The 20,142-nt window shown below is 44.5% G+C and overlaps 1 protein-coding gene across 1 annotated transcript in view; it reads right to left on the reverse strand.

Annotated features, from left to right (window-relative positions):
• Positions 1-20,142, reverse strand: part of LOC110489656 (mycophenolic acid acyl-glucuronide esterase, mitochondrial) — a 185,451-nt gene that overhangs the window by 30,639 nt on the left and 134,670 nt on the right. The window lies entirely within an intron of this gene.

The raw sequence follows: 20,142 nt of genomic DNA on the forward strand, positions 1-20,142 counted from the left end.
GCCATTGTATCATTTGCAACTTGGACCCATGGACTGCAGTGTGTAGTGGTTCTATTTGAAGTAATGCTGTGTGTTTCATGTCCTGTGATTTGTCTCCCTTGTATAAAAGGCACAATAGCACCTCGTTACCCAACAGCTCCTCCAAACCCTCCACGTGCAATTATACACAGCTCACAGACACTTGTTGTGCAAACTGCACCTTCGTCTGAGCAATTAATGCCGGCTTGCCAAGGATGTCCTTTACACAGAGAGAGAGCGAGCGAGAGAGGGGGAAAGAGAGAGAACCCTCTTTGTGTGTGACAAAGAGTTGTAATTATATTGGAGGAGGCTCTGGATTGGGACTCTCCTCTCTGTCCTCCTCTGCCTGTTCATTTGTACATCCATCAGGCTTTCTGCAGACAGCCTCTGAAAGGACCCGCACACTCTCTCCCTGCATTCCTCTGTGAGGGAAACCAAAGCAGGCCACTAATAATTGTAGAATAGAATAGCAGAACGCTTAACACAATTACTGGGTGCTAGCTGCACGTGGCAGTGTTGTTGAGATGCACAAAGGGCCGAATATGCTAATGTCGGTTTCGTTCAGAGGTTGAATTAGCTTGCGGCAGATCTAACAATAGAGAGCATGACCTCTGACCTCTACTCTATTAGCTCAGCTAATACCCGATGATGATGTTGTGGAGGCTTTTTATTGTGATGTGGATTACCTTATTGTATTTGTGGAGCTTATGCAGCTATTATACAGTAGTTGTGTATATTTGACTCAAATTGGTTGTGTTCATTAGTCTGTTGTGTTGCCAATGAACTCGTCAAAACGGCTCCAAAGGGATGCCTTTAACAAGCCCCAAAATGTCATTTTCAGAGCAGAAATCCTGTAGCGTAGGGATTAGATGAGATGAGAGAAAAGGAGACTTGTCTCCTGGATTCCTCTGATTCCTTTGAAGTTTCAGCTGCATTGAAGACTTGTCAAGACATGGCTGGCGGCAAGGTTAGGTCACGCCTCTGCTCTGCACCACTGACATTTCTCTCGATTCTGTTTTGAATGTTTCCACACTCTCGGCCCCGGCACGTCTGGTCTCTCCTACAAGCCCAACCTTGACATGAGGCGTATTGATGACCATGCTCAGTGACATTTAGTGATCTTAGGGTGACAACCTGACATTATTTCAAAGAATGTTTTTGTTTGTCAGTTCAGAGCTGTTGGAATCAGGGGGTCAAAGGGTGCCCAAGGGTGTTGGGAAACCCAATACCAAGGGAGAGCTCGGTTTGTTGTTTTGAAAGTCTCTAAAGTGTTCTATTCAAAAAGTTTGGTTACTGGCTACCTTTTGAATTTGGATCTTGCAACGTGGTTAGCATCAGTTGCTGGGTACGCTGCTATCTGTCCAGGGATCCTGCCAACCAAAAGTGTGAAGAGATGCTTGGCGTAGCAGGTAGCCTAGCTGCTATCAAGCTAGCAATGTTTCCTGAAAGCTTGAACACAGCCCGTGATGCGGTTAGCCCTTGTGGCTGAGACTGCGGATTGTCCCGGGCTTGTGGCTGTCTAAAACCCTGCTGTTTGTGTTAGCCTACGTTGCTACCATGACATCCAAAGCCGGTGGGGAGTAACAGAGAGGACAGTGTTTCTCTATCACAGGTGAAGGATCTTTTAAACGAACAAAAGGGTTCTACAAGCATTTGTTACAAAACCAGGAAAATAGCTTCAAGAGCTTTGTCCAAATACTGATGGACTAACTAACAAAATAAAGTTTTCAAGATATGTAACTTTCAAAATGCATCCCTGTATGATGCATTTTGAAAGTTACATATCTTGAAAACTTGGTTGCTGACAAGCAAAACCTATTGGTACTATTTCAACAATGGTCTAATTAAAGAAAATACTTAGATCGTTTTGGGGTGTAATTTTCATTAAATAACAATTTGCTGTTCTTCCAAGGAGAGATGGATGTCCTGAAAGAGGCTTGCAGCAATATGACAAGCCCGCGTGAGATGTCATCAGCACTGTCTGTGAATCATTATTAACAAAGACTGGGAAACCTGACTATGTAGAGGGACAATCCAGGAGCAATAACATTGTTGTGGATGGCATACCAGAGTCTTTACATGATAACTGGGCTGAGGTTGTGGAGAAAGTAAGAGAAATGATTACTGAAACGCTGCAGATGGAGAGTGCCCACACGTCTGAAAACCTGTAACCAGCCCAGGTGACAGACCCAGGCCGATAGTGGTCAAGTTCCCAAAAATCTAAGGATAAGATGGCTGTTCTAGAGAGAGCCAAGAACTTAAGAGTAACCAACATATCCCAGGACTATTCGGAAGCTGTGCGCCAGAGGCAGAAATAACTTATCTTAGCCATGAAAGCTGCCAGAGAGCATGGGATATTGCTTACATCCTCTACGACAGGCTCATTGTCCACCCTCCCTCCCAAAAGACTGGGAGGAATGAGAGAGCCAAGCTTCCGGGTCAGTAGTTTCAGCCCCACATCACACACACATACACCAACTGAAACTCACAAGTGCCTGATTGACTGACTCTATTAGCCAAACAATGTTTTTATCATGCCATGGGTGTTTTTTTTCTTCATATTATGTCCACCTCCGATAAGCTTCCGAGAAAAGGGCTAAAAATAGCCCATAATAATAAATCTAGCATTTGAAATAACGTTTATGAAATCAATAGCTTGATCAAATCACACAACAATATATTGGCCATCTCTGAGACTCACTTAGATAATTTATTTGATGATACAGCAGTAGCAATACAGGGATATGACATTTAAAAGAGACAGGAATGCCTATGGGGGAGGTGTTGTTGTATATGTTCAGAGCCATATTCCTGGATCTCATCTCTAATGTTGCTGAAGTGTTGTGGTTGCATGTTCACCTGCCTCATCTAAAGTCTCTTCTTTTAGGGTGATGCTATAGGCAACCAAGTGCTAACATTCATTACGTGGATAATATGTGTGCAATGCTTGATAATGTGTTTGATGTTAACAGAGAGGTCTATTTTATGAATATAGAGTCGTTTTCATCAAGCTGTCCGCTCAAGAGGAAGTGGCTCACTGTAACCAGTGCCTGTAATCTGGTTTAGGTTATTAATCAATCTACCAGGGTGTTTACAAACAGTACAGGAACAACATCATCCACATGTATTGATCACCTTTTTATCAATACTGCAGCACTCTGCTCTAAAGCTGTATCCATACCCATTGTATGTACTGACCATCATAGAGTGACCATATCTACAAAAGTTCCAAAGACTGGTCCTAAAATAGTGTATAAGAGGTCATACAAAAAGTATGGTGCTGATTCTTATGTTGATGATACACACATCAGACCCAAAAATATTTTTTGTAATGAAGAGCATCCAGACGCTGCACATGATGCATTTATGAAATCGTTTATTCCAGTTATTGATAAACATGTACCTATTTTTAGAAACTGACTGTTAGAACTGTTAACACCCCATGGATTGATGAGGAGTTGAAACGCTGTATGGATGAGAGGGATGAGGCAAAAGGAGTGGTGAATAAGTCAGGCTGCACATCTGACTGGAAAACTTACTATAAATTGAGAAATGATGTGACTAAACTGTACAAGACGAAGAATAAAATGGAATTATGAAACCAAGACAAATGACATGAAGTAGGATGTAAAAAAGTTATTGAATACTTTAAATGAAATTGGCAGAAAGACCAAGTGAACTTAATCTTTCAATCAATCAGATATCTCTTTTTTTTTAACTTACGATTTTGTCAATTACTTGACTGACTATTTTATTGGCAAAGTAGGCAGACTTAGGCATGAAATGCCAACAAGAAACTGTGAGCCATCATATTCATTCATAACATACCTAATAATGAAAGGAAAGCATTGTAATTTTGAATTCTGTAAAGTAATGTGGGTGAGGTGGAAAAAATATTGTGGTCCATCAATAATGAGAAACCAACTAGTATTGACAACTTAGATGGAAAGTTACTGAGTAGCGGATTATATTGCCACTCCTATTTGTCATATCTTGACTGATGATTGGTTGAATGAAATTGATAAGAAGATTGTGGGAGCTGTAATGTTAGATTTCAGTGCAGCTTTTGATATTGTTGACCATAACCTGTTGTTGAAAAAACTTATGTGTTAAGACTTTTCAACCTCTGCCATATCATAGATTTAGAGCTATCTATCTAATAGAACACAGAGGGTTTTCTTTAATGGAATCTTCTCTAATGTTAAACATGTAAAGTATGGTGTACCGCATGGCAGCTCTCTTGGCCCTCTACTCTTTTCTGTTTTTACTTGTGTCTATGTATACTGATGATTCAACCCTATACGCGTCAGCATCCACAGCTAGTGAAATCACTGCAACCCTAATCAAAGAGTTGCAGTCAGTTTTAGAATGGGTGGCCAGTAATAAACTAGTCCTGGACACCTCTAAATCTAAGAGCATTGCATTTGGTACAAATCATTCCCTAAGTTCTAGACTTCAGCTGAATCTGATAATGAATAATGTGGCTGTTGAGAAAATTCAGGAGACAAAATTACTTAGTGTTACCTTGGATTGTAAACCGTCATGGTCAAAACATATTGATTAAATGGTTGTAAAGATGGGGAGAGGTCTGTCCGTGATAAAGAGATGCTCTGCTTTTTTGGCACCACACTCCACAAAGCAATTCCTGCAGGCTCTAGTTTGATCTTATATTCATTATTGCCCAATCATATGGGCAGGTGCTGCAAAGAAGGACCCAGAAAAACTGCAGCTTGCCCAGAACAAAGCGGCACGTCTTGCTCTTCACTGTAATTAGAGGGACATTTTTGTTTTACATTTTATTTAACTAGGCAAGTCAGTTAAGAACAAATTGAGTAATGTAAGATATGTAAACATTATTAAAGTGACATTATATAGTGGCATTGTATAAAGTGACTAGTGATCCATTTATTAAAGTGGCCAGTGATTGGGTCAGCACACCTCTCTGCACAACGCCTCTCCCTTATTTGACCTAGATATTTTGTGTGTACTGTATGTATTGATATGTAGGCTATGTGGGACATTTTAAATGTATATAGTTCTGTCTTTGAGCTGTTCTTGTCTATTAATGTTCTGTATTGTGTCATGGTTCATGTTTTGTGTGGACCCCAGGAAGAGTAGCTGTTGCATTCGCAACAGCTAATGGGGATCCTAATAAAATGCCAAAATACCCAATCAGGGACCCCCCCAGTAAGCATTGAAGTATCCACATGGGCACCCCGGTGATATTACCGTCAGTCCATCCTACTATGTTCAGAGCACCCCACAAAGGAACAATGAGTAATTCCAACCCTGCTTGAATGATTCCATGGAGTTTTATGTCCTATTTTTTTGGAATAGGGATTTGAGTGACACTAATGTGTAGATTCCTTCTAGACAAGCTATCTGCGTTGCCATGGTTATATCTTTGGTATATATCTTTGGGTTAAAAGTGGAGCCTGAACATGCTCTCCAACACACAGTAATGATATGATATAGATCACAGCATTGAAGATGCCATTATGCTACACACAATAAGACAAACATGAGCGTTTGGCATTTATACTATCACACTCTTGTAATGCCTCAACAACTGCACTAATGATGCAGATGCAACTGTAATTGAACTGTGCGTACACTGTGTGTACACTGTGTGTACACTGTGTGTACACTCCCCTAGTGACTTTTTGGTTGTTTCGTCTGTGCTTAAATTGACTAACATTGTTGCCCTTTGTTCTACATAAATGCAGAGTTGTGAAAATGAATAAAATGTTGACCACATAAATGGAATATTCCCAAAACAGGAAAAGAGCAAATGCACTCATATCTGAGATGTATCTCTGCTACTCCCCATGGGGTGGGTGCCCTCTGTAACTGATGTTTAGCTGCCTCTCTCTGCTACTCCCCATGGGGTGGGTGCCCTCTGTAACTGATGTTTAGCTGCCTCTCTCTGCTACTCCCCATGGGGTGGGTGCCCTCTGTAACTGATGTTTAGCTGCCTCTCTCTGCTACTCCCCATGGGGTGGGTGCCCTCTGTAACTGATGTTTAGCTGCCTCTCTCTGCTACTCCCCATGGGGTGGGTGCCCTCTGTAACTGCAACTGAAGAAGACTCCGATGTTTAGCTGCCTCTCTCTGCTACTCCCCATGGGGTGGGTGCCCTCTGTAACTGCAACCGATGTTTAGCTGCCTCTCTCTGCTACTCCCCATGGGGTGGGTGCCCTCTGTAACTGCAACTGATGTTTAGCTGCCTCTCTCTGCTACTCCCCATGGGGTGGGTGCCCTCTGTAACTGCAACTGAAGAAGACTCCGATGTTTAGCTGCCTCTCTCTGCTACTCCCCATGGGGTGGGTGCCCTCTGTAACTGCAACCGATGTTTAGCTGCCTCTCTCTGCTACTCCCCATGGGGTGGGTGCCCTCTGTAACTGCAACTGATGTTTAGCTGCCTCTCTCTGCTACTCCCCATGGGGTGGGTGCCCTCTGTAACTGCAACTGATGTTTAGCTGCCTCTCTCTGCTACTCCCCATGGGGTGGGTGCCCTCTGTAACTGCAACTGAAGAAGACTCCGATGTTTAGCTGCCTCTCTCTGCTACTCCCCATGGGGTGGGTGCCCTCTGTAACTGCAACTGAAGAAGACTCCGATGTTTAGCTGCCTCTCTCTGCTACTCCCCATGGGGTGGGTGCCCTCTGTAACTGCAACTGATGTTTAGCTGCCTCTCTCTGCTACTCCCCATGGGGTGGGTGCCCTCTGTAACTGCAACTGAAGAAGACTCCGATGTTTAGCTGCCTCTCTCTGCTACTTTGTAAATTAGGACAGGCCCCTCTAGTACACTATCTCTGTGTTAATATTCCATTCACAGCTTTTAGTTTTCACAGCATGCGGCCTTGAGTCTCAAATGCAAACTCACAAATAAACAAACACATACGGAATAACAAATCACAAACATCACAAGGAATGAGCTGATGTTATTGCAAGTTTAGATGGAGTTTTGTGAACTTTTTCATAAACAGAATCTTTCATCTCTGAATCTCTTCATTGTGTGTCTCTTATGAATTCATTTCTAGTCAAAAAGTCACACATTTGTCTTTATGATTTGAAGAAGAATAGTATCTCAAATCTTTCAGACAATCTGCATGAATTTCCATAGTCTGTAGAAAACATATTGATATTATTATCATCATTGATAACCTTCCCTGATATACTGTACCAACACACCCACCACTGGCCTTAACAACATTTACCAGTATGATTCAGCAGAAATGTGCCTTTTCATCCTAATCAATGTCTCCAGAGTCATTTCTACATGTCTGTATCCATTTCACTGTGAGAACTAATGAGAACACTGTAATAGTGTTGCCAACGATCACATGACCCTCAGTTCTAATGACAGTTAATTCAATTTTCATCCCAGAATCCTTCTCTCGGCTACCCCCTGTGACTCTCAAATGACACCCTATTCCCCAATCCCCATATAGTACACTACAGTAGTTTTGCCCGGAGCCCAAAAGTTTGCCCAGAGCCCATTTCAGACACACACCCTTGTAATTGGTTTCCAGGCAGGTAGAGTGTTATTTTAGGACACTTCAACATGTCCAGGCCATCATAGCTCTGCCGTAGCCTATCCACACAGCTCTGCTCTGCCCTGAGGGGTCAGGTTAATGCCTTTCTGCTGCTCTACTGTCCTCTTTTATTTAGGACCTAGAAGTCCTAAATAATGTACTACTTTTGGCCAGTGCACAAAGGGCCCACAGTGCTCCGGTCAGAAGTAGTGCTCTATGTAGGGAATAGGGTGTCATTTAGGTGTCACACTCTGACCATGATTTGCGTTCTTTGTTTGTATGTTTTGTTTGGTCAGGGTGTGATAGGAGTGGGCATTCTATGTTGTATGTCTAGTTTGTCTATGTGTTTTGGCCTGATATGGTTCTCAATCAGTGGCAGGTGTTTGTCGTTGTCTCTGATTGGGAACCATATTTAAGTAGCCTGTGTTGAAATGTAGTTCGTGGGTTATTGTCTATGTGTAGTTGCCTGTGTCTGCAATCGTTGTCATAGCGTCACGGTTGTTTTTTTTGTTGTTTTTGTGTAAGTGTTCTTCGTGTTTTTTCATCATTCAATAAAATAATGGATTCTCACCACGCTGCGCTTTGGTCTACTCCATACGACGATCGTGACACCTGGACTCCCAGTGTATTTACTTCACCAGATCTCTATCTGCATATTAGACCAGGCGGTGGCCCAACATGACACATGGCCCACCACAGTTGACCCACCATCATGTATGTTTAATCCAGAGCGGGGACAAATTGAGTCTTCAGACAGGAAGTGTGAATGGGATGTGAGTTCAGCAGGACCAGTCCAGGGGCTGAGTAGTAATGTATATCACGATGGGAGGCAGCGTAGTGATGACGTCATTGCTTCCTGTCCATCCTATTGATATGACAGTGGTACACAGGAGGTGGAGCGCTCCAATCCAGCCATTATTATGAGCCATCCTCCCCTCAGCAGCCTCCTGTGGAGGGGTAGTAGCCCAGCGGGAAATGAGGCATCTTCTGTGTTGGGGTGTGTGTTAGCAGGGGAATTGGAGTGGAGGCTGGTGGTGGCCATGGCTGTGAGGGGTCTGAAATACAATGCATTTTAAATAAAATTAAACACAGAGAAATGAAATACTAGCAGGCTAGGATTCAGGGGAGTTAGGGTTGGTGTGTGTGTGAAAGAGAGGCAGAGTGTCTGTCTGTCTGTCTGTCTCTCTGTCTGTCTGTCTGTCTGTCTATCTATCTGCAAACTCTTTAACCTCAACAGATTCAAGGACAAGAGCAAACTCATCAACACTTTCAATGTGGAGCTCCAGTGTGATAACGCCATCACTGCCCACTCGGAAGAGGACCTTTAGTGCGTCCTGGATGCTTTCGCAAAGGCGGTCATGCTCTTGGGTCTGACATGCTCTTGGGTCTGACATGCTCCTGGGTCTGACATGCTCTTCGGTCTGACATGCTCCTGGGTCTGACATGCTCCTGGGTCTGACATGCTCTTGGGTCTGACATGCTCTTGGGTCTGACATGCTCTTCGGTCTGACATGCTCCTGGGTCTGACATGCTCCTGGGTCTGACATGCTCTTGGGTCTGACATGCTCTTGGGACTGACATGCTCTTGGGACTGACATGCTCTTGGGTCTGACATGCTCTTGGGACTGACATGCTCTTGGGTCTGACATGCTCTTGGGTCTGACATGCTCTTGGGTCTGACATGCTCTTGGGTCTGACATGCTCTTGGGACTGACATGCTCTTGGGTCTGACATGCTCCTGGGTCTGACATGCTCTTGGGTCTGACATGCTCTTGGGTCTGACATGCTCTTGGGTCTGACATGCTCTTGGGACTGACATGCTCTTGGGTCTGACATGCTCTTGGGACTGACATGCTCTTGGGTCTGACATGCTCCTGGGTCTGACATGCTCCTGGGTCTGACATGCTCCTGGGACTGACATGCTCCTGGGTCTGATATGCTCCTGGGTCTGACATGCTCTTGGGTCTGACATGCTCTTGGGTCTGACATGCTCCTGGGACTGACATGCTCCTGGGACTGACATGCTCCTGGGACTGACATGCTCCTGGGACTGACATGCTCCTGGGTCTGACATGCTCCTGGGTTTGACGTGCTCCTGGGTCTGGTATACTCCTGGGTCTGACACGCTCCTGGGACTGACACGCTCCTGGGTCTGACACGCTCCTGGGTCTGACACGCTACTGGGTCTGGCATACTCCTGGGTCTGACACGCTACTGGGTCTCACACGCTCCTGGGTCTGGCACGCTCCTGGGTCTGACATGCGCCTGGGTCTGGCATTCGCCTGGGTCTGGCATGCTCCTGGGTCTAGCATGCTCCTGGGTCTGGCATGCGGGTTCTGTGTGGGTTCTGTAAACCTGACAGAGTGTGTGTGTGTGTGTGTGAGCATAAAGTGAGAATATGTGTATAATGTGATGCAGCCCCTCTGTTCCTGTGACTCCCTCCCTCCCTGTCAGACGTGAAGGAGATTATGGGCCATTAAGAGCTCTCTGCTTCATGTGCAGTTTCTATTGATCACATCCACTCAACTCACTTCAGCCAATGATCCGATTACAAGTGTTGCCCCCCCCCTTCCCCCTCCCCCGTGTCTCCTCCCTCCCGCTTCCTCTATTACCCCTCAACCCTATCTTCCCCCTCCCCCTGTGTCTCCTCCCACCCGCTTCCTCTACAACCCCTCAACCCTATCTTCCCCCTCCCCCCGTGTCTCCTCCCTCCCGCTTCCTCTATTACCCCTCAACCCTATCTTCCCCCTCCCCCTGTGTCTCCTCCCACCCGCTTCCTCTACAACCCCTCAACCCTATCTTCCCCCTCCCCCCGTGTCTCCTCCCTCCCGCTTCCTCTATTACCCCTCAACCCTTTCTTTCCCCTCCCCCCGTGTCTCCTCCCTCCCGCTTCCTCTATTACCCCTCAACCCTATCTTCCCCCTCCCCCTGTGTGTCTCCTCCCTCCCGCTTCCTCTACAACCCCTCAACCCTATCTGCCCCTCCCCCTGTGTGTCTCCTCCCTCCCGCTTCCTCTACAACCCCTAAACCCTATCTTCCCCCTCCCCGTGTCTCCTCCCTCCCGCTTCTTCTATTAACCTCAACCCTATCTTCCCCCTCCCCCTGTGTGTCTCCTCCCTCCCGCTTCCTCTATTACCCCTCAACCCTGTCTGCCCCTCCCCCTGTGTGTCTCCTCCCTCCCGCTTCTTCTATTAACCTCAACCCTATCTGCCCCTCCCCCTGTGTCTCCTCCCTCCCGCTTCCTCTATTACCCCTCAACCCTATCTTCCCCCTCCCCCCGTGTCTCCTCCCTCCCGCTTCCTCTATTACCCCTCAACCCTATCTTCCCCCTCCCCCTGTGTCTCCTCCCACCCGCTTCCTCTATTACCCCTCAACCCTATCTTCCCCCTCCCCCGTGTCTCCTCCCTCCCCGCTTCCTCTACAACCCCTCAACCCTATCTTCCCCCTCCCCGTGTCTCCTCCGTCCCGTTTCTTCTATTACCCCTCAGCCCATCTTCCCCTCCCCCTGTGTCTCCTCCCTCCCGCTTCCTCTATTACCCCTCAACCCTATCTTCCCCCTCCCCGTGTCTCCTCCCTCCCGCTTCCTCTATTACCCCTCAACCCTATCTTCCCCCTCCCACTGTGTCTCCTCCCTCCTTTTTCCTCTACAACCCCTCAACCCTATCTTCCACCTCCCGCTGTGTGTCTCCTCCCTCCTTTTTCCTCTACAAGCCCTCAACCCTAACTTCCACCTCCCCCTGTGTGTCTCCTCCCTCCCGCTTCCTCTACAACCCCTCATCCCTATCTGCCCATCCCCCTGTGTGTCTCCTCCCTCCCGCTTCCTCTACAACCCCTCAACCCTATCTGCCCCTCCCCCTGTGTGTCTCCTCCCTCCCGCTTCCTCTACAACCCCTAAACCCTATCTTCCCCCTCCCCGTGTCTCCTCCCTCCCGCTTCTTCTATTAACCTCAACCCTATCTTCCCCCTCCCCCTGTGTGTCTCCTCCCTCCCGCTTCCTCTATTACCCCTCAACCCTGTCTGCCCCTCCCCCTGTGTGTCTCCTCCCTCCCGCTTCTTCTATTAACCTCAACCCTATCTGCCCCTCCCCCTGTGTCTCCTCCCTCCCGCTTCCTCTATTACCCCTCAACCCTATCTTCCCCCTCCCCCCGTGTCTCCTCCCTCCCGCTTCCTCTATTACCCCTCAACCCTATCTTCCCCCTCCCCCTGTGTCTCCTCCCACCCGCTTCCTCTATTACCCCTCAACCCTATCTTCCCCCTCCCCCGTGTCTCCTCCCTCCCCGCTTCCTCTACAACCCCTCAACCCTATCTTCCCCCTCCCCGTGTCTCCTCCGTCCCGTTTCTTCTATTACCCCTCAGCCCATCTTCCCCTCCCCCTGTGTCTCCTCCCTCCCGCTTCCTCTATTACCCCTCAACCCTATCTTCCCCCTCCCCGTGTCTCCTCCCTCCCGCTTCCTCTATTACCCCTCAACCCTATCTTCCCCCTCCCACTGTGTCTCCTCCCTCCTTTTTCCTCTACAACCCCTCAACCCTATCTTCCACCTCCCGCTGTGTGTCTCCTCCCTCCTTTTTCCTCTACAAGCCCTCAACCCTAACTTCCACCTCCCCCTGTGTGTCTCCTCCCTCCCGCTTCCTCTACAACCCCTCATCCCTATCTGCCCATCCCCCTGTGTGTCTCCTCCCTCCCGCTTCCTCTACAACCCCTCAACCCTATCTGCCCCTCCCCCTGTGTGTCTCCTCCCTCCCGCTTCCTCTACAACCCCTCAACCCTATCTTCCCCCTCCCCCCGTGTCTCCTCCCTCCCGCTTCTTCTATTAACCTCAACCCTATCTTCCCCCTCCTCCTGTGTGTCTCCTCCCTCCCGCTTCCTCTATTACCCCTCAACCCTGTCTGCCCCTCCCCCTGTGTGTCTCCTCCCTCCCGCTTCTTCTATTAACCTCAACCCTATCTGCCCCTCCCCCCGTGTCTCCTCCCTCCCGCTTCCTCTATTACCCCTCAACCCTATCTTCCCCCTCCCCCTGTGTCTCCTCCCACCCGCTTCCTCTATTACCCCTCAACCCTATCTTCCCCCTCCCCGTGTCTCCTCCGTCCCGTTTCTTCTATTACCCCTCAACCCATCTTCCCCCTCCCCCTGTGTCTCCTCCCTCCCGCTTCCTCTATTACCCCTCAACCCTATCTTCCCCCTCCCCGTGTCTCCTCCCTCGCTTCCTCTATTACCCCTCAACCCTATCTTCCCCCTCCCCCTGTGTCTCCTCCCACCCGCTTCCTCTATTACCCCTCAACCCTATCTTCCCCCTCCCCCGTGTCTCCTCCCTCCCCGCTTCCTCTACAACCCCTCAACCCTATCTTCCCCCTCCCCGTGTCTCCTCCGTCCCGTTTCTTCTATTACCCCTCAGCCCATCTTCCCCTCCCCCTGTGTCTCCTCCCTCCCGCTTCCTCTATTACCCCTCAACCCTATCTTCCCCCTCCCCGTGTCTCCTCCCTCCCGCTTCCTCTATTACCCCTCAACCCTATCTTCCCCCTCCCACTGTGTCTCCTCCCTCCTTTTTCCTCTACAACCCCTCAACCCTATCTTCCACCTCCCGCTGTGTGTCTCCTCCCTCCTTTTTCCTCTACAAGCCCTCAACCCTAACTTCCACCTCCCCCTGTGTGTCTCCTCCCTCCCGCTTCCTCTACAACCCCTCATCCCTATCTGCCCATCCCCCTGTGTGTCTCCTCCCTCCCGCTTCCTCTACAACCCCTCAACCCTATCTGCCCCTCCCCCTGTGTGTCTCCTCCCTCCCGCTTCCTCTACAACCCCTCAACCCTATCTTCCCCCTCCCCCCGTGTCTCCTCCCTCCCGCTTCTTCTATTAACCTCAACCCTATCTTCCCCCTCCTCCTGTGTGTCTCCTCCCTCCCGCTTCCTCTATTACCCCTCAACCCTGTCTGCCCCTCCCCCTGTGTGTCTCCTCCCTCCCGCTTCTTCTATTAACCTCAACCCTATCTGCCCCTCCCCCCGTGTCTCCTCCCTCCCGCTTCCTCTATTACCCCTCAACCCTATCTTCCCCCTCCCCCTGTGTCTCCTCCCACCCGCTTCCTCTATTACCCCTCAACCCTATCTTCCCCCTCCCCGTGTCTCCTCCGTCCCGTTTCTTCTATTACCCCTCAACCCATCTTCCCCCTCCCCCTGTGTCTCCTCCCTCCCGCTTCCTCTATTACCCCTCAACCCTATCTTCCCCCTCCCCGTGTCTCCTCCCTCGCTTCCTCTATTACCCCTCAACCCTATCTTCCCCCTCCCCCTGTGTCTCCTCCCTCCTTTTTCCTCTACAACCCCTCAACCCTATCTTCTACCTCCCGCTGTGTGTCTCCTCCCTCCTTTTTCCTCTACAAGCCCTCAACCCTAACTTCCACCTCCCCCTGTGTGTCTCCTCCCTCCCGCTTCCTCTACAACCCCTCATCCCTAATCTACCAGAAAATAATTAGGCAATAATAATTTAAATTTATTCTAAGACAATTTCCTGGACAAAATGTTTCACTGTAATAGTGAAGGTGAAAACTTGGCAGTAGAAAACCTAAACCGTATATTTGACCTCTCAGCTTCCCTAAATTCAAGCAGACAACCGAAGAACATTTACAAACAATGACAAGTGGTTTGATGAAGAATGCAAAAACCTAAGAAAGAAATTGAGAAACCTGTCCATCCAAAAACATAGAGACGCAGAAAACCAGAGCTTACGCCTTCACTATGGTGAATCATTGAAACAATACAGAAATACACTACGGAAAAAGAAGGAACAGCCTGTCTGTTACGTCCTGACCTTAGTTCCTTTTTTATGTCTCTATTTTAGTTTGGTCAGGGAGTGCGTTGGGGTGGGCATTCTATGTTTGTTCTGTGTGTTATAGTTCTATGTGTTTGGCCTGGTATGGTTCCCAATCAGAGGCAGCTGTCAATCGTTGTTCCTGAATGAGAACCATACTTAGGTAGCCTGTTCCCACCTGGTGTTTGTTGTGGGTAGTTGTTTTCTGTGTCTGTGTTTTCACCATACAGAACTGTTTAGATTTTCATTTCTTTCCTTCACTTTGTGATTTTGTATTTCTCATGTTCTGATATAATAAATTATCATGGACACTTACATTGCTGCATTTTGGTCCGATCCTTCATATTCCTCATCAGACGAAGAAGAAGTTCGTTACACTGAAGAAATCAGCGCAATGTAATTGAAGAATCCATAGAATCTAACCACTTCTGGGAAAATTGGAAAACTCTAAACAAACAACAACATGAAGAGTTATCTATCCAAAACGGAGATGTATGGATAAACCACTTCTCCAATCTTGTTGACTCTATAACAAAAAACAAACAGCAAAAACATATACATGATCAAATACAAATCTTAGAATCAACTATTAAAGACTACCAGAATCCACTCCAATTACATTAAATGAGCTACAGGACAAAATATAAACCCTACAACCAAAAAAAGGCCTCTGGGGTGTTGATGGTATCCTAAATGAAATGATAAAATATACAGACTGCACCTGTACATAGCCCATCTATAATTTAGCCCAAACAACTACCTCTCCCACTATTTGTATTAATTTATTTTGCTCCTTTGCACCCCATTATTTCTATCTCTACTTTGCACATTCTTCCCCTGCAAATCGACCATTCCAGTGTTTTACTTGCTGTATTGTATTTACTTCGCCACCATGGCCTTTTTTGCCTTTACCTCCCTTATCTCAACTCATTTGCTCACATTGTATATAGACTTATTTTTCTACTGTATTATTGACTGTATGTTTGTTTTACTCCATGTGTAACTCTGTGTTGTTGGTGTCGAACTGCTTTGCTTTATCTTGGCCAAGTCGCAATTGTAAAAGAGAACTTGTTCTCAACTTGCCTACCTGGTTAAATAAAGGTGAAATAAAATTTGATGAAACAGACCACAAATTCCAATTGGCTATACTTAAACTATTTAACATAATCTTCAACTCTGGCATCTTCCCCAATATTTAGAACTAAGGACTGGTCACCTCAATCCACAAAAGTGGAGACAAATTTTACCCCAATAACTACCGGGGGATATACGTCAACAGGAACCTTGGGGATAATCTTCAGCATTATCTTAAACAGCAGACTTGTACATTTCCTCAGTGAAAACAATGTACTGAGCAAATGTCAAATTGGCTTTTTACCAAATTACCGTACGTATTCACCCTGCACACCCTAATTGACAAACAAGCAAACCAAAACAAAGGCAAAGTCTTCTCATGCTTTTTTGATTTCCCAAAAGATTTTGACAAAATTTGGCATGAGGGTCTGCTATACAAATTGATGGAAAATTGGTGTTCCAAAAAAGGTCCATTTGCCCGGACCACAAATACAAATTCCATCTAGACACCATTGCCATAGAGCACACAAAAAACTATGCATACCCTATACATCCCTCTGCCTAAACATCAGCGCCACTACCACAAAGCTGTGAACGATCTAAGAGACAAGACAAGAAGGGCCTTCTGTAAATAGCCCATCCAACTACCTCATCCCCATACTGTTATTTTTTTTTTTGCTCCTTTGCACCCCAGTATCTCTACTTGCACATTCATCTTCTGTACATCTATCACTCCAGTGTTAATTGCTAAATTGTAATTACCTCGCCACTAGGGCCTATTTATTGCCTTACCTCCCTTATCCTACTTCATTTGCACACACTGTATATAGATGTTTTCTATTGTGTTGACTGTATGTTTGTTTATTCCATGTGTAACTCTGTGTTCTTGTTTGTGTCGCACTGCTTTGCTTTATCTTGGCCAGGTCGCAGTTGTAAATGAGAACTTGTTCTCAACTGGCCTACCTGGTTAATTAAAGGTGAAATATATATATATTTTTAAATTAAGAATTTGAAAAAACAAATCCAATTTAAATAAACTCTAATATCTACTGAGTGAAATACCACAGTGTGCCATCACAGCAGCAAGATGTGTGACCTGTTGCCACGAGAAAAGGGGCAACCAGTGAAGAACAAACACCATTGTAAATACAACCTATATTTCTGTTTATTTATTATCCCTTTTGTATTTTAACTATTTGCACATAATTACAACACTGTATATAGACATGATATGACATTTGAAAAGTCTTTATTTGTTGAGAGAGAGAGAGAGAGAGAAAGAGAGAGAGAGAGAGAGAGAGAAAGAGAGAGAGAGTGAGAGAGAAGAAAAAACGAGAGGTGGTAGTTAGTACAGCTACTCTACCAGTAGAGGCCCTCGTTGTTTTGATGCACTCTGTTGAGACGATGGGTTCCATTTTCACACATCCACATAGGCTTGTAATAGAACAACAATCATTTAATTGTTCCAAATTTGTGGAAAGATCTGTTGTAGGTAGAAAGTACATTTATTCGTGACATATAATATATTATGAGAGTCACAAGAGAAATATGTCAACAGAAAAGTGTGACAGATTCTCTGATTTGCAGAAATATTATCTTTCATTTTATTAATTCTTAGAAAACAATTGATTGATTAGCTTTGGAAAAAGAGAATTGAAGACAGATCATTACAGAAAACATAATCTGTATTGCATTTCTTTGACTAACGAAAAATGTCATATAAATGTCAATTTACTGATTTAACAAGTTCACACAAATATCTTTAATGTCTACTTTCATTGTTATTGCTAGGAACGGAAGTCATTCCATTTCTGGGATGTACCTGGTGATGAAAATCTCCTGTTTTAAATGAAGAAGCATTCTAGTTGCTGTGTTTTCATCAGCAGTATGAGATGTGTTGTCATGTTGCCTAGATAGCAATGGTAATGCTGCAGAGCAATGGAGAGATGAGTCGCTCGCAGTATAAGACAAAGTAGCGGGGCAGCTGTCAAACTAAATGGCCCTCATTCACTGCATTCACCTTGTTTCATATAATACTGTCACGTTTAGATTCAATTATAGAATGTATATTATCAAACAACGTGTACGCCTACATTTTTATCTCCTCCAAATAAAAGCTGCAGATTATTCTAATTGATTCAATTATTGCACTTTAACAAATGCAGTATGACCAATATAACTTCTAATGTGGGATGGAAAATATAGAAGATATTATAATGACCACAAAATGAACAGGAGTCCATCTGTAACAGGCCAAATGTTCAGCAGTACGTTTGACAGATATTAGCTATAAACACGACCTCCTGCTGTGAGCTAGTAAACACCTCCATCTGAACACCTGCTGTCTGTCTGTTACGTTCTATTCCTTTTCAAGGGAATGTCATGGCTGGAAATGGTTGTGTCATAAAGGCCTGCTCTTGCAAGGTGATAACTGCTGCTAGTCTCAATACTAACTGATGTGTAGTGTTAAAGATGGGTATAAATGCTAACTGATGTGTAGGGTTAAAGATGGGTATAAATGCTAACTGATTTTGTAGGGTTAAAGATGGGTATACATGCTAACTGATTTTGTAGGGTTAAAGATGGGTATAAATGCTAACTGATTTTGTAGGGTTAAAGATGGGTATACATGCTAACTGATTTTGTAGGGTTAAAGATGGGTATAAATGCTAACTGATTTTGTAAGGTTAAAGATGGGTATAAATGCTAACTGATGTGTAGTGTTAAAGATGGGTATAAATGCTAACTGATTTTGTAGGGTTAAAGATGGGTATAAATACTAACTGATGTGTAGTGTTAAAGATGGGTATAAATGCTAACTGATTTTGTAAGGTTAAAGATGGGTATAAATGCTAACTGATGTGTAGTGTTAAAGATGGGTATAAATGCTAACTGATTTTGTAGGGTTAAAGATGGGTATAAATACTAACTGATGTGTAGTGTTAAAGATGGGTATAAATGCTAACTGATTTTGTAAGGTTAAAGATGGGTATAAATGCTAACTGATGTGTAGTGTTAAAGATGGGTATAAATGCTAACTGATTTTGTAAGGTTAAAGATGGGTATAAATGCTAACTGATTTTGTAGGGTTAAAGATGGGTATAAATACTACCTGATTTTGTAAGGTTAAAGATGGGTATAAATGCTAACTGATGTGTAGTGTTAAAGATGGGTATAAATGCTAACTGATTTTGTAGGGTTAAAGATGGGTATAAATACTAACTGATGTGTAGTGTTAAAGATGGGTATAAATGCTAACTGATTTTGTAAGGTTAAAGATGGGTATAAATGCTAACTGATGTGTAGTGTTAAAGATGGGTATAAATGCTAACTGATTTTGTAAGGTTAAAGATGGGTATAAATGCTAACTGATGTGTAGTGTTAAAGATGGGTATAAATACTAACTGATGTGTAGTGTTAAAGATGGGTATAAATGCTAACTGCTTTTGTAAGGTTAAAGATGGGTATAAATACTACCTGATTTTGTAGGGTTAAAGATGGGTTTAAATGCTAACTGATTTTGTAGGGTTAAAGATGGGTATACATGCTAACTGATTTTGTAGGGTTAAAGATGGGTATAAATGCTAACTGATGTTATAGGGTTAAAGATGGGTATAAATGCTAACTGATTTTGTAGGGTTAAAGATGGGTATACATGCTAACTGATTTTGTAGGGTTAAAGATGGGTATACATGCTAACTGATTTTGTAGGGTTAAAGATGGGTATACATGCTAACTGATTTTGTAGGGTTAAAGATGGGTATACATGCTAACTGATTTTGTAGGGTTAAAGATGGGTATACATGCTAACTGATTTTGTAGGGTTAAAGATGGGTATACATGCTAACTGATTTTGTAGGGTTAAAGATGGGTATACATGCTAACTGATTTTGTAGGGTTAAAGATGGGTATAAATACTACCTGATTTTGTAGGGTTAAAGATGGGTTTAAATGCTAACTGATTTTGTAAGGTTAAAGATGGGTATACATGCTAACTGATTTTGTAGGGTTAAAGATGGGTATACATGCTAACTGATTTTGTAGGGTTAAAGATGGGTATACATGCTAACTGATTTTGTAGGGTTAAAGATGGGTATAAATGCTAACTGATTTTGTAGGGTTAAAGATGGGTATAAATGCTAACTGATTTTGTAGGGTTAAAGATGGGTATAAATACTACCTGATTTTGTAAGGTTAAAGATGGGTTTAAATACTACCTGATTTTGTAGGGTTAAAGATGGGTTTAAATGCTAACTGATTTTGTAGGGTTAAAGATGGGTATACATGCTAACTGATTTTGTAGGGTTAAAGATGGGTATAAATACTACCTGATTTTGTAAGGTTAAAGATGGGTTTAAATACTACCTGATTTTGTAGGGTTAAAGATGGGTTTAAATGCTAACTGATTTTGTAGGGTTAAAGATGGGTATAAATGCTAACTGATTTTGTAGGGTTAAAGATGGGTATAAATGCTAACTGATTTTGTAGGGTTAAAGATGGGTATAAATACTACCTGATTTTGTAAGGTTAAAGATGGGTTTAAATACTACCTGATTTTGTAGGGTTAAAGATGGGTTTAAATGCTAACTGATTTTGTAGGGTTAAAGATGGGTATAAATGCTAACTGATTTTGTAGGGTTAAAGATGGGTATAAATACTACCTGATGTTATAGGGTTAAAGATGGGTATAAATACTACCTGATTTTGTAAGGTTAAAGAT

The sequence above is a fragment of the Oncorhynchus mykiss genome, chromosome 15, assembly GCF_013265735.2.
Source record: "Oncorhynchus mykiss isolate Arlee chromosome 15, USDA_OmykA_1.1, whole genome shotgun sequence".
NCBI classification, from domain to species: Eukaryota; Metazoa; Chordata; class Actinopteri; order Salmoniformes; family Salmonidae; genus Oncorhynchus; species Oncorhynchus mykiss.